This window comes from Solanum stenotomum, chromosome 1 (genome assembly GCF_019186545.1).
Source record: "Solanum stenotomum isolate F172 chromosome 1, ASM1918654v1, whole genome shotgun sequence".
NCBI lineage: Eukaryota > Viridiplantae > Streptophyta > Magnoliopsida > Solanales > Solanaceae > Solanum > Solanum stenotomum.
The window spans coordinates 45,283,429-45,294,039 of NC_064282.1; the positions used below are offsets into that span (position 1 = coordinate 45,283,429).

Consider the following 10,611-nt stretch of genomic DNA (forward strand, 5'->3'; position numbering starts at 1 on the left):
TTCTTCTCTTCTTCTTCTCAAGCCCTAGATTTTACTCTTTTAAAATGGGACAAAATGATCCAAAGATCAGCCCTATACAACAATATAATCCCAAAGAAATGGATAGGGAAAAAGACCAAAATGCCCTTAATTTTTCGGACGAATTCCTTGTCAACTGCCCAACTTTCAAAGGGCATATCTCACTCATACGAACTCGGAATCGAGCAAACTAAGTGGAGTTGGAAAGATCATTCCACAAGATTCACAACCATAACTGGAACTACTCCTAACTCATCCTGATCTAGGAGTTACGACTGCTCAAACTTGGCTAAAAACTCACTGATTTCCACACTTAGCCAAATTCCAGATTTTCAAATCCTTTCCAAAAATGAAAAATTTTAAATTCCAAGCCTCTTCTTAGATATTTCAAATTGTCGGATGTTACATAATGCTGAATGTAATGCAATGTCAAGTATAGTGATGCATGTCTGACCTAATGATACACACCCATTGTCTCTCAGTCCGGGACCCATGGGGGACATATCTGTCCATGCATCCATCGCGGCGCGCGATACGTCTCTCGAAATATAATATCTGTCACTGCGCGCGACACGTCCCTCGAAATATAGTATCCATCGCGGCACGCGATACGTCCCTCGAAATGGTACATCCTCTTTAGTTTCTTATTCTTACTCAATGCACATAACACTTATCACAACCATGTCTCAGAACAATGCAAATGACATGTTCACACAAATAATGAGGAGATGACCATTTTCATAACATTGCACAAATCACAACAACACAATCATGATACAACTTCAACAATGATTCAACAAGTCTTTCAACCAATTCTTAACACATCACAAGAACAATTGATCACATTACTCTCAACCATATACCACAAGGAAATACACGAATTCCATACGCTTAACAAGGGTTTAGAAATCCACTTGCCTCAAATAACTGAACAATCACTCCAAGACTTGAGCCTTCCCTTTTCGTTGAACTTCCAAGTCAATGCAATCTATTCAAGTACATAGTCACAATAAGATTTTGAAACTAACAACACTCATGTCACTATAGGTCTAGCCTAGACCCAAAAGCTTATCCCGAATTTATAATTAAGTTCCCAAGTCTTGATGCCCATTAACTTGTCAATTCTTCCAATTCCTTCAATTATCGTAAATCTAATGACATTCACAAAAATACGGTATATCTAATATTTAATTACCTATTTTAATATATAAAAATTAAAATTTACAATGTGATAATAACATAAGAATTACTAATTGTCGGAACCACTGGTTATGAAACCAGTGGTGGGAATCGATAAAATCAAGACATTAATATGTCGCCTGCAGGTTCCTAAATTTATAATATGAANATCCCCAAAACCTGGTTGTCACGTGCACAAGCCTCTAATGTAAATACTAGAATTGAAATAAAATATGCAAGTCTCAAATGATGTTGTCTTTCAAGTAAAAACAAAATCATAAACAGGAGTAAGGAGGTTCGTTGAGATGACAAACAGCTACCTCTCAGATCTCCACAGAAAGCCTCGAAAAAGAAGAGAATGGAAGGTATCACGAAGATCCGAGCTCGTAACCTACAAAAGATTGTAGAAGCAAGGGGTGAGTACCAAACCACACGGTACTCAACAAGCAAACCTTTAAACACAAGCTAAGGGTACAGAATACGGGTACTCCTTACACCCCATCCTAACCTCCATAGCTACAACCTGCATAAAACCAGCCCAACCTAACAATTCACAGTTTACAAATCATACAGCTCAACAACAGCACTATAACGGATAATAAATTCTCAATAACAACTCAATATTCATCAATAACAAGTTTCACAGAAAGGCACTCACAAGATCAGCAACACACAAGATCAAGTTCATCAATAATAAAGAGGTTCAATGCAATGAAATGCAATGTCAAGTATAGTGATGCATGTTTGACCTAATGATACACACCCGCTGTCTCTCAGTCCGGGACCCATGGGGGACATATCTGTCCATGCATCCATCACGGTGCGCGATAAGTCCCTCGAAATATAATATTCGTCGCGGCGCACGACACGTCCCTCGAAATATAGTATTCATCGCGGCGCGCGATACGTCCCTCGAAATGGTACATCCTCTTTAGTTTCTTATTCTTTCTCACTGCACATAACACTTATCACAACCAAGTCTCAGAACAATGCAAATGACATGTTCACACAAATAATGAGGAGATGACCATTTTCATAACATTGGACAAATCACAACAACACAATCATGATACAACTTCAACAATGATTCAACAAGTCTTTCAACCAATTCTCAACACATCACAAGAACAATTGATCACATTACTCTCAACCATATACCACAAGGAAATACACGAATTCCATACGCTTAACAAGGGTTTAGAAATCCACTTGACTCAAATAACTGAACAATTACTCCGAGACTTGAGCCTTCCCTTTTCGTTGAGCTTCCAAGTCAATGCAATCTATTCAAGTACATAGTCACAATAAGATTTCGAAACTAACAACACTCATGTCACTATAGGTTTAGCCTAGACCCAAAAACTTATCCTGAATTTATAATTAAGTTCCCAAATCTTGATGCCCATTAACTTGTGAATTCTTCCAATTCCTTCAATTATCGTAAATCTAATGACATTCACAAAAATACGGTATACCTAATATTTAATTATCTATTTTAATATATAAAAATTAAAATTTACAATGTGATAATAACATAAGAATTACTAATTTTCGGAACCACTGGTTATGAAACCAGTGGTGGGAATCGATAAAATCAAGACATTAATATGTCACCTGCAGGTTCCTAAATTTATAATATGAATCATAATTTCATCCTCACAATTTTCAAAACCCACCAAGTGTACAACAATGACATTATTCTTTCCCCAAGAAATCAATTAGGCCTTAACATATATAGAGCAATAATCTAACTCCTTTAGTGAGCATTCAACTTACTACTTGAAACTGGAGATAGCATGTATGGAAAATAATTATGTCTATATATATATATATATTCCTAACAATTCAACTCCCTTCCTCCCCATAAATTGACAACAAACAAAAAGAAATATAATAATAATAACAATAATATTAGCACCGTTTCTTGTCCCCTAAATTTCTAAGCCGCCAAGAATTCACCACTGCCCCCCTTCAATCTAATACAACCGTTATACTAATATAATAATAATAACTATTGGTTACTTCCACTAAAATTTGTCAACAGTAACCCATATATATTTGCCCATCAATTTGAAAACCAACAATATAGCAGAAGATCCAATGCATTCAATACCCACTTGTAATGATAATTTAATTGAAAGAATTGCAACTTAATAACATAATATCTATATATTGATTTCCTATGCAATTAAACAACAGAAATTTTCATCCACAGAATTGAGTATACCTGCACTCTCGTTCTTCCCTCAACGCACGCTGCAGGTTAGTTTTCTTTCTACTCCTCTTTATTTTATTTTATTTTTTCTAAATTAATTATGTATTAAAACTAATAACTCCCACTAACCTATTTTTAACACATAGACCTAATGGTATAGGGTCTTAAATAATTGATCACTTTAGCCCACTAACTATAAATTAATAAACTCAAGTTAAACGAATAGTTCAAAATTTTCAAAAATGACCTTCCGGGTCATCACATTATCCACCACTAAAAACCATGTTAGTCCTCGAACATAAGGTGAAAGAATGTACCAGAAGCTTCAAAAAGCTGAGGATATCTGGCACGCATATCAGACTCTATCTCCCAAGTTACCTCTCCCACTAATCGGTGCTTCCATTGCACCTTCACTGAAGCAATCTCCTTGGTCCTAAGCTTTCGAACCAGCCTGTCCAATATAGCTATAGGTTCCTCCTCAAATGTCAAGTCTGGACCCAACTCCACTGAATCGAGTGAAAGCACTTGTGACTCATCCGTAATATACTTCCGAAGCATAGAGACATGGAAAAAAGGATGAACTACCGACAAACTAGGTGGCAAGGCCAACTTATAGGCCACCTCTCCCACTCGACTCAAAATCTCAAAAGGTCCAATGAATCTAGGGTTAAGCTTGCCCTTCTTGCCGAATCGCATCACACCCTTCATAGGTGACACTCTAAGCCAAACATGATCGCCCTCCATAAACACTAAGTAGGCGTTTGGCCATGCGATACCATATCACGATATGATATTGTGAGATAAAATCAACATTTGGTCATGCAATTTTACGCTGATTTCATCTCATGATTTCATATCATGAGAGGTGATATCATATTCTCCAAAAACCATGATATGGAATTACATGGTGATTTTATATCATGATTTGAGATATTTTAATACAATACTTGATCCATTAGTTTATATTTTGTTAAAACAACTCCACATTTATATCTACTAACCATTTGTTTCATATGTAAATAAAATTTATAATCACATCATTATTTTTTAAAATTTATTATTCTCACCGACATAAAATTTATTATTCGCACCCACATATAGTCACTTTAACTCACACCTCACGATTGTGAAACTTTTCAATATTCACTTGAAACAATTAACTGGCATGTTAAAATAGTTGTCGAGGCAATTAGTAAGATAGCACCAACATTTATACAACCAAAAAATATGACTGGTGTACATTCCAAAATTCGACATAATACTCGATTTTGGCCTTGGTTTAAGGTAAAATTTCAATCACATTAATAAATTTATTTTATGGCCTTAATAAGTGCACATTTATATTTTATGTGTAAGTTATCAGTATTTAGTTACATATTTCTGCCACATGGTAACTTTAAATTACATCCTTAGAATAAATATTATTTGTTTACACAAAACTGTCTCATTTACGTCACATATGCTTTTAGTAATTCTTTATAAAATGTTTTTTGGTAGATAAATATTATTTTGTTGATGCAGTTTCCGAAACACAAAAGGATTTTTAGTTCCATACAAAGGACTACGCTATCATTTGCAAGATTATCGAGGAAGTGAAAGAGAGCCTCAAAATGCCAAAGAACTATTTAATTATAGGCATTCATCTCTGCGCAATGTGATTGAACGGACTTTTGGAGCTTGGAAAAATAGATTTAGAATATTGAAACAAGGCATGAACCATTATGATATTGATACACAAGTGAAAATTGTCATAGCTTGTGCAGTGTTACATAATTATTTGCGAAAATACCAAAGTAGTGATGAAATATTTATGGTCTATGAACATGAAGATATAGTTGCGGAGGATATTGACCAACAAATGGCTCAAAGTAACAATGTTGGTTCGTCTTCTCGGTCACATGATCGAGAAATGCAAGTTCAACGTGAGGAAATTGTTTGTACTATGTGGGAGGATTATATTAAAGACTAGTACACTACAATTTATGTTCCATTTTTTTTATTAAATTAAAGTTCGATAAAACAATTACTTAAGTGGAGAACAAATAACTTTGTAATAATTTATTATGCGATTTTGTAATTTTTTATTTATTTGATAAGATTGAATAAAAAATTGGGGCTATTTTAATAGTTGTACAACTTATGAGATTTTTTTGTTTATAAGAAAATATACAACACAAAAATTCCATATCGCATGTCCAAACAAACCTTCAATTTCATCTCATGATTCCATATCATAATACCATATCATGATTCCATATCATGATATCATATCGCATGGCCAAACGGGCCCTAAGGCTCTAACTCTCCGGTCTGCATAACTCTTCTGTCGACTCTGGGCTGTCAACAGTCTATACTAAATCCTACGGACTTGCTCCATAGCATCTCTAAGCAAGTTAGGATCCAAAGAGTCCATCTCTGCCAAATCAAACCAACCGATCGGAGACCTATATCGTCTGCCATACAACGCCTCAAATGGGGCCATCTGAATACTAGAGTGATAACTGTTATTGTAGGCAAACTCTGCTAAGGGTAAATGTCGATCCCATCTAGCACCAAAATCGATCACACATGCTCGGAGCATGACTTCCAACACCTGAATCGTCCGCTCGGACTAACCATCTGTCTGAGGGTGAAAGGCTGTACTCATATCTAGCTGAGTACCCAAACCATGTTGTAATGCCTTCCAGAAGTGAGAAGTAAATAGTGAACCTCGATATGATATAATAGAAATAGGAACCCCATGTAGTCGCATAATCTGACTGATATATAGCTCGGCTAACTTCTCTGCTGTATATTTCACCCGAACCGGAATGAAGTGGGCAGACTTGGTCAGCCTGTCAACAACAACCCAAATGGAGGCATAACCACCCACTGTGGTAGGCAAACCCACAACAAAGTCCATAGTGATCCGCTCCCACTTCCAAGTAGGAATAGGCATCCTTTGAGATACACCCCCAGGACGCTGGTGCTCACACTTGACCTGTTGGCAAGTCAAACACCTAGAAACAAAGTCTGAAATATCTCTCTTCATCCCACACCACCAGTAATGCTGACTCAGATCATGATACATCTTCGCTTCTCCCGGATGGATAGAATATCGGGAACAATGGGCCTCTTCAAGAATCAGTCTAGTCAACTCTCCCGTCTTGGGCACACAAATCCTGCCTCCGATCCTCAAGACACCGTCAGAATCAAGGACGGCCTCCTTGGCTTTCCCTCTCAATACTCTTTCTCGAATGAGACATAACTTCTCATCATCAAACTGGTGTGCACGGATCTGCTCGACTAAAGAAGACTGAGCCTCAATAAAAGCAATCATCCCATCACTCTCTTCTAAGATCTGCAATCGGACAAGACTATTAGCTAACATCTGAACATCTCTAGCCAATGGTCTCTCCTCAATACTAAGTGCTAGAAGACTTCCCATGCTAGGAGTCTTTCTACTCAGACCATCGGCAACAACATTGGCCTTCCCCGAATGATATAGAATGGTCACATCATAGTCCTTCAGCAACTCAAGCCATCTATGCTGCCTTAAGTTCAGATCCCTCTAACTAAAGATATACTGAAGACTCTGATGATCAGTGAATATCTCGCAATGCACCCCATACAAATAATGACGCCATAACTTAAGTACAAATACGACAGCTGCCAACTCTAAATCATGAGTAGGGTAGTTCTTCTCATGGGTCTTCAACTGCCTAGAAGCATAAGCAATCACCTTCCCCTTCTGCATCAATACACCACCCAAACTGACTCATGAAGCATCACAATACACAGTAAAGTCTACGCCCTCCTCGGGTAGAGTCAACACAGGAGCCGAAGTCAGCAAAGTCTTGAGCTTTGAAAACTCTCCTCACACTCATCAGACCACTGAAAACCCACACCCTATCGAGTCAATCTAGTCAATGGAGCTGCAATAGTAGAGAAACCCTAAACAAATCATCGGTAATAACCTGCCAATCCCATAAAACTCCGAATCTCAGTAGGAGAAGTAAGCCGCGTCCAGCCTCTAACTGCCTCAATCTTGGCCGGATCTACTCTAATACCCTCCTTGGACACCATGTGTCCTAAGAATGCCACAGAATTAAGCCAGAACTCACACTTTGAGAACTTGGCATACAATTTCTCTTCCCTCAATCTCTGAAGTAAAATCCTCAAGTGTCGGACATGGTCCTCCTTAGTCTTGGAGTAAACCAAGATGTCATCGATGAAGACAATCACAAAATAATCAAGATATGGTCAAAACACCCCGTTCATGAACTCCATAAATGCTGCAGGGGCATTAGTCAATCCAAAGGACATTACTAAGAACTCATAATGCCCATACCGAGTCCGAAAAGCTATCTTAGGGACATCTGATGCCCTAATCTTCAACTGATGATACCCAGACCTCAAATCAATCTTAGAGAACAACGATGCCCCCTGTAGCTGATCAAATAAGTCATCAATACGGGGAAGAGGATACTTATTTTTCACTGTTACCTTGTTTAACTGTCTGTAATCAATACACATCCTCATAGTCCCATCCTTCTTCTTCACAAACATCACAAGGGCACCCCAAGGTGACACACTAGGGCGAATAAACCCCTTACTCAATAAATCCTGCAACTGATCCTTCAACTTTTTCAACTCTGCTGGAGCCATACGCTAGGGAGGAATAGAAATGGGCTTAGTGCCCGGCTCCAAATCAATAGCAAAATCAATATCCCTATCGGGAGGAACACCTGGAAGATCAGAAGGGAATAAATCGAGAAACTCTTGAACCACGGGAACAGAATCCATGGAAGGTGGTTCAACACTGGTGTCTCGAATAAAAGCTAAGTAAGACAAACACCCTCTCTCCACCAATCTCTGAGCACGGATAAAGGAGATGACCTTGCTAGGATAAGAGCCATTAACACCTTTCCACTCAACCCTCGGAACACCAGGCATTGCTAAAGTCACAGTCTTAGCATTACAATCAAGGACAACATGATAAGGAGAAAGCAAATTCATACCCAAGATAACATCAAAGTCTACCATCCCCAGAATGATTAAATCTACCCAAGTATCATACCCCGCTAGAGAAACAAGACAACATCGATACACTCGATCCACCACTAAGGGCTCACCCACGGGTGTAGAAACACGAATAGGTACAGTCATGCTATCACATATCATATCAAATTCAGCAGCAAAATAGGTGGACACATAAGAGAATGTAGACGCTAGATCAAACAATACAGAAGCAGATCGATGGCATACTGGGATGATACCTGTAATAACAGCATCAGAAGTCTCCACTTCGGGTCTCCCGGGGAAAGCATAACAGTGGCCCCTCCAGCTACCTCCACCATAGGTGGTAACTCTACCCCCACTCTGTTGAGCTGCAACACCACTACTAGAAGCTCTACCGCCCTTACCTGACTGAACTCTGCCTCGGCCTTTACCCTGTGGTACCGATGGTCTAGCCTGAAATGAAAAATTAGGTTGGAACCCTCCACGACCCCTCTGGGAAGTACACTGTCGCATCAGGTGATCGGGATCACCACAAGAAAAGAAAAATCTTTATCCCGGGAACTGCTGTGAGGACCCTGAAAACCCACTATAATTGCCTCGCCCCATAGGTCGCTGCTGTGAACCGTGACCCAAGCTATAAGAACCCCGAGGTATCTGACCACCCTCGGATGTCGGCATAGATGCATGGACGGGTCCTCGCTGCTAAAAGGAACCACTTCCTCTGTGTGATCCCCTACCTCCAGATGAAGCGCCATGAAACTGACCTGATGTATGGACTCTCTTAGGGTCCCCAAACTCTTCTCTCTCTATCAATTCCACCTCTTTAGCGGCACTCACAATGGACTGGAAGGAAGCGCCCTCTCTAGATGCTCTAAACACAGCCAATCTGATAGAGAAAGTCAGCCCCCTCACGAATCTATGGATCCTCTCTGTCTCGTCTGGAATAATGGCCAAAGCATGCCTAGACAACTGGCAAAAACGGGCCTCATACTCTGTAACTGATAAGCTGTCCTGTCTCAGATTCTCAAACCTCAAACGACTCTCCTCTCTCACACTCCAAGGGATAAAACGGTCATGAAAGGCACTGGAAAACCTCTCCCAAGTCGCTGGAGGAGATCCAACTGGCAAAGCCCCCGAATAAGTTCTCCACCACTCTCTCGCTGGTCCACGAAGCTGAAGCGTAGCATATCGAACCCCATGTGACTCAGCTAATCCAACAACCTCTAGCAACTCTCGGCATGTAGTGAGAAACTCATGAGCATCCTCACTCTTCCCANCTGGAAAACCTCTCCCAAGTCGCTGGAGGAGATCCAACTGGCAAAGCCCCCGAATAAGTTCTCCACCACTCTCTCGCTGGTCCACGAAGCTGAAGCGTAGCATATCGAACCCCATGTGACTCAGCTAATCCAACAACCTCTAGCAACTCTCGGCATGTAGTGAGAAACTCATGAGCATCCTCACTCTTCCCACCCTGAAACTGAGGTGGGTCCATCTTTCGAAATTTCTCATACCTACGCTGCTCATCCTCAGTCAAAACAACCAATGGTGCACCTTGACCCCCAACTGCTGGTGCAAGATCATTCTCAACCACATGATCCTTTGGTGGCTGCCCCACCGCATCCTAAATAACTGGAGCTTCCTGTTGCTCTTGGGTCTGAGCCCCCCCTCTAGTCTGATGGTCTTGTGGTATGGCGGTCGCACCACCACCCTGAGTAAAGCTCTCAAGCACACTTAACACCCTCAATAATGTATCTTGAAGTAAAGGTGTGACTGAAGGCTCTGGAGGAACCTGGTCCTCTCTGTCATCAATCTGAGGCTCAGAAGAGGCCTCTCTAGTACGACCTCTCAATAGTGCTGCTCCACGGCCACGACCTCTAGCTAATGTCGTTCCACGAGCACGGCCTCTAGCTCGGGCTCTACCCCTGCCCCTAGTTGTCTCAACAACTGCATCGGGAAGTGTCTCCCCTCTACCACCAGTAATAGTCGCTCTAGTCCTCGTCATCTGTCAAAAGAGTATACAATAGCTCAGTACTAAAGAAGGTAACCACACACGATGAGAAAGAATGAACAAAAAGGAAGTTTCCTAATAGTCTTTATAGCCTCTCAAAGATAAGTACAGACGTCTCTGTACCGATCTTTGAGACTCTATGTAGACTCGGCTTGTATGCACGTGAGACCTATGAACCTGGGGCTCTGAT

At 40.3% G+C, this 10,611-nt stretch overlaps 1 pseudogene; it reads right to left on the reverse strand.

Moving 5' to 3' along the window:
- Positions 1-3,697: 3,697 nt before the first annotated feature.
- LOC125853358 (uncharacterized) lies at positions 3,698-9,805 on the reverse strand (annotated as a pseudogene).
- Positions 9,806-10,611: the final 806 nt, after the last annotated feature.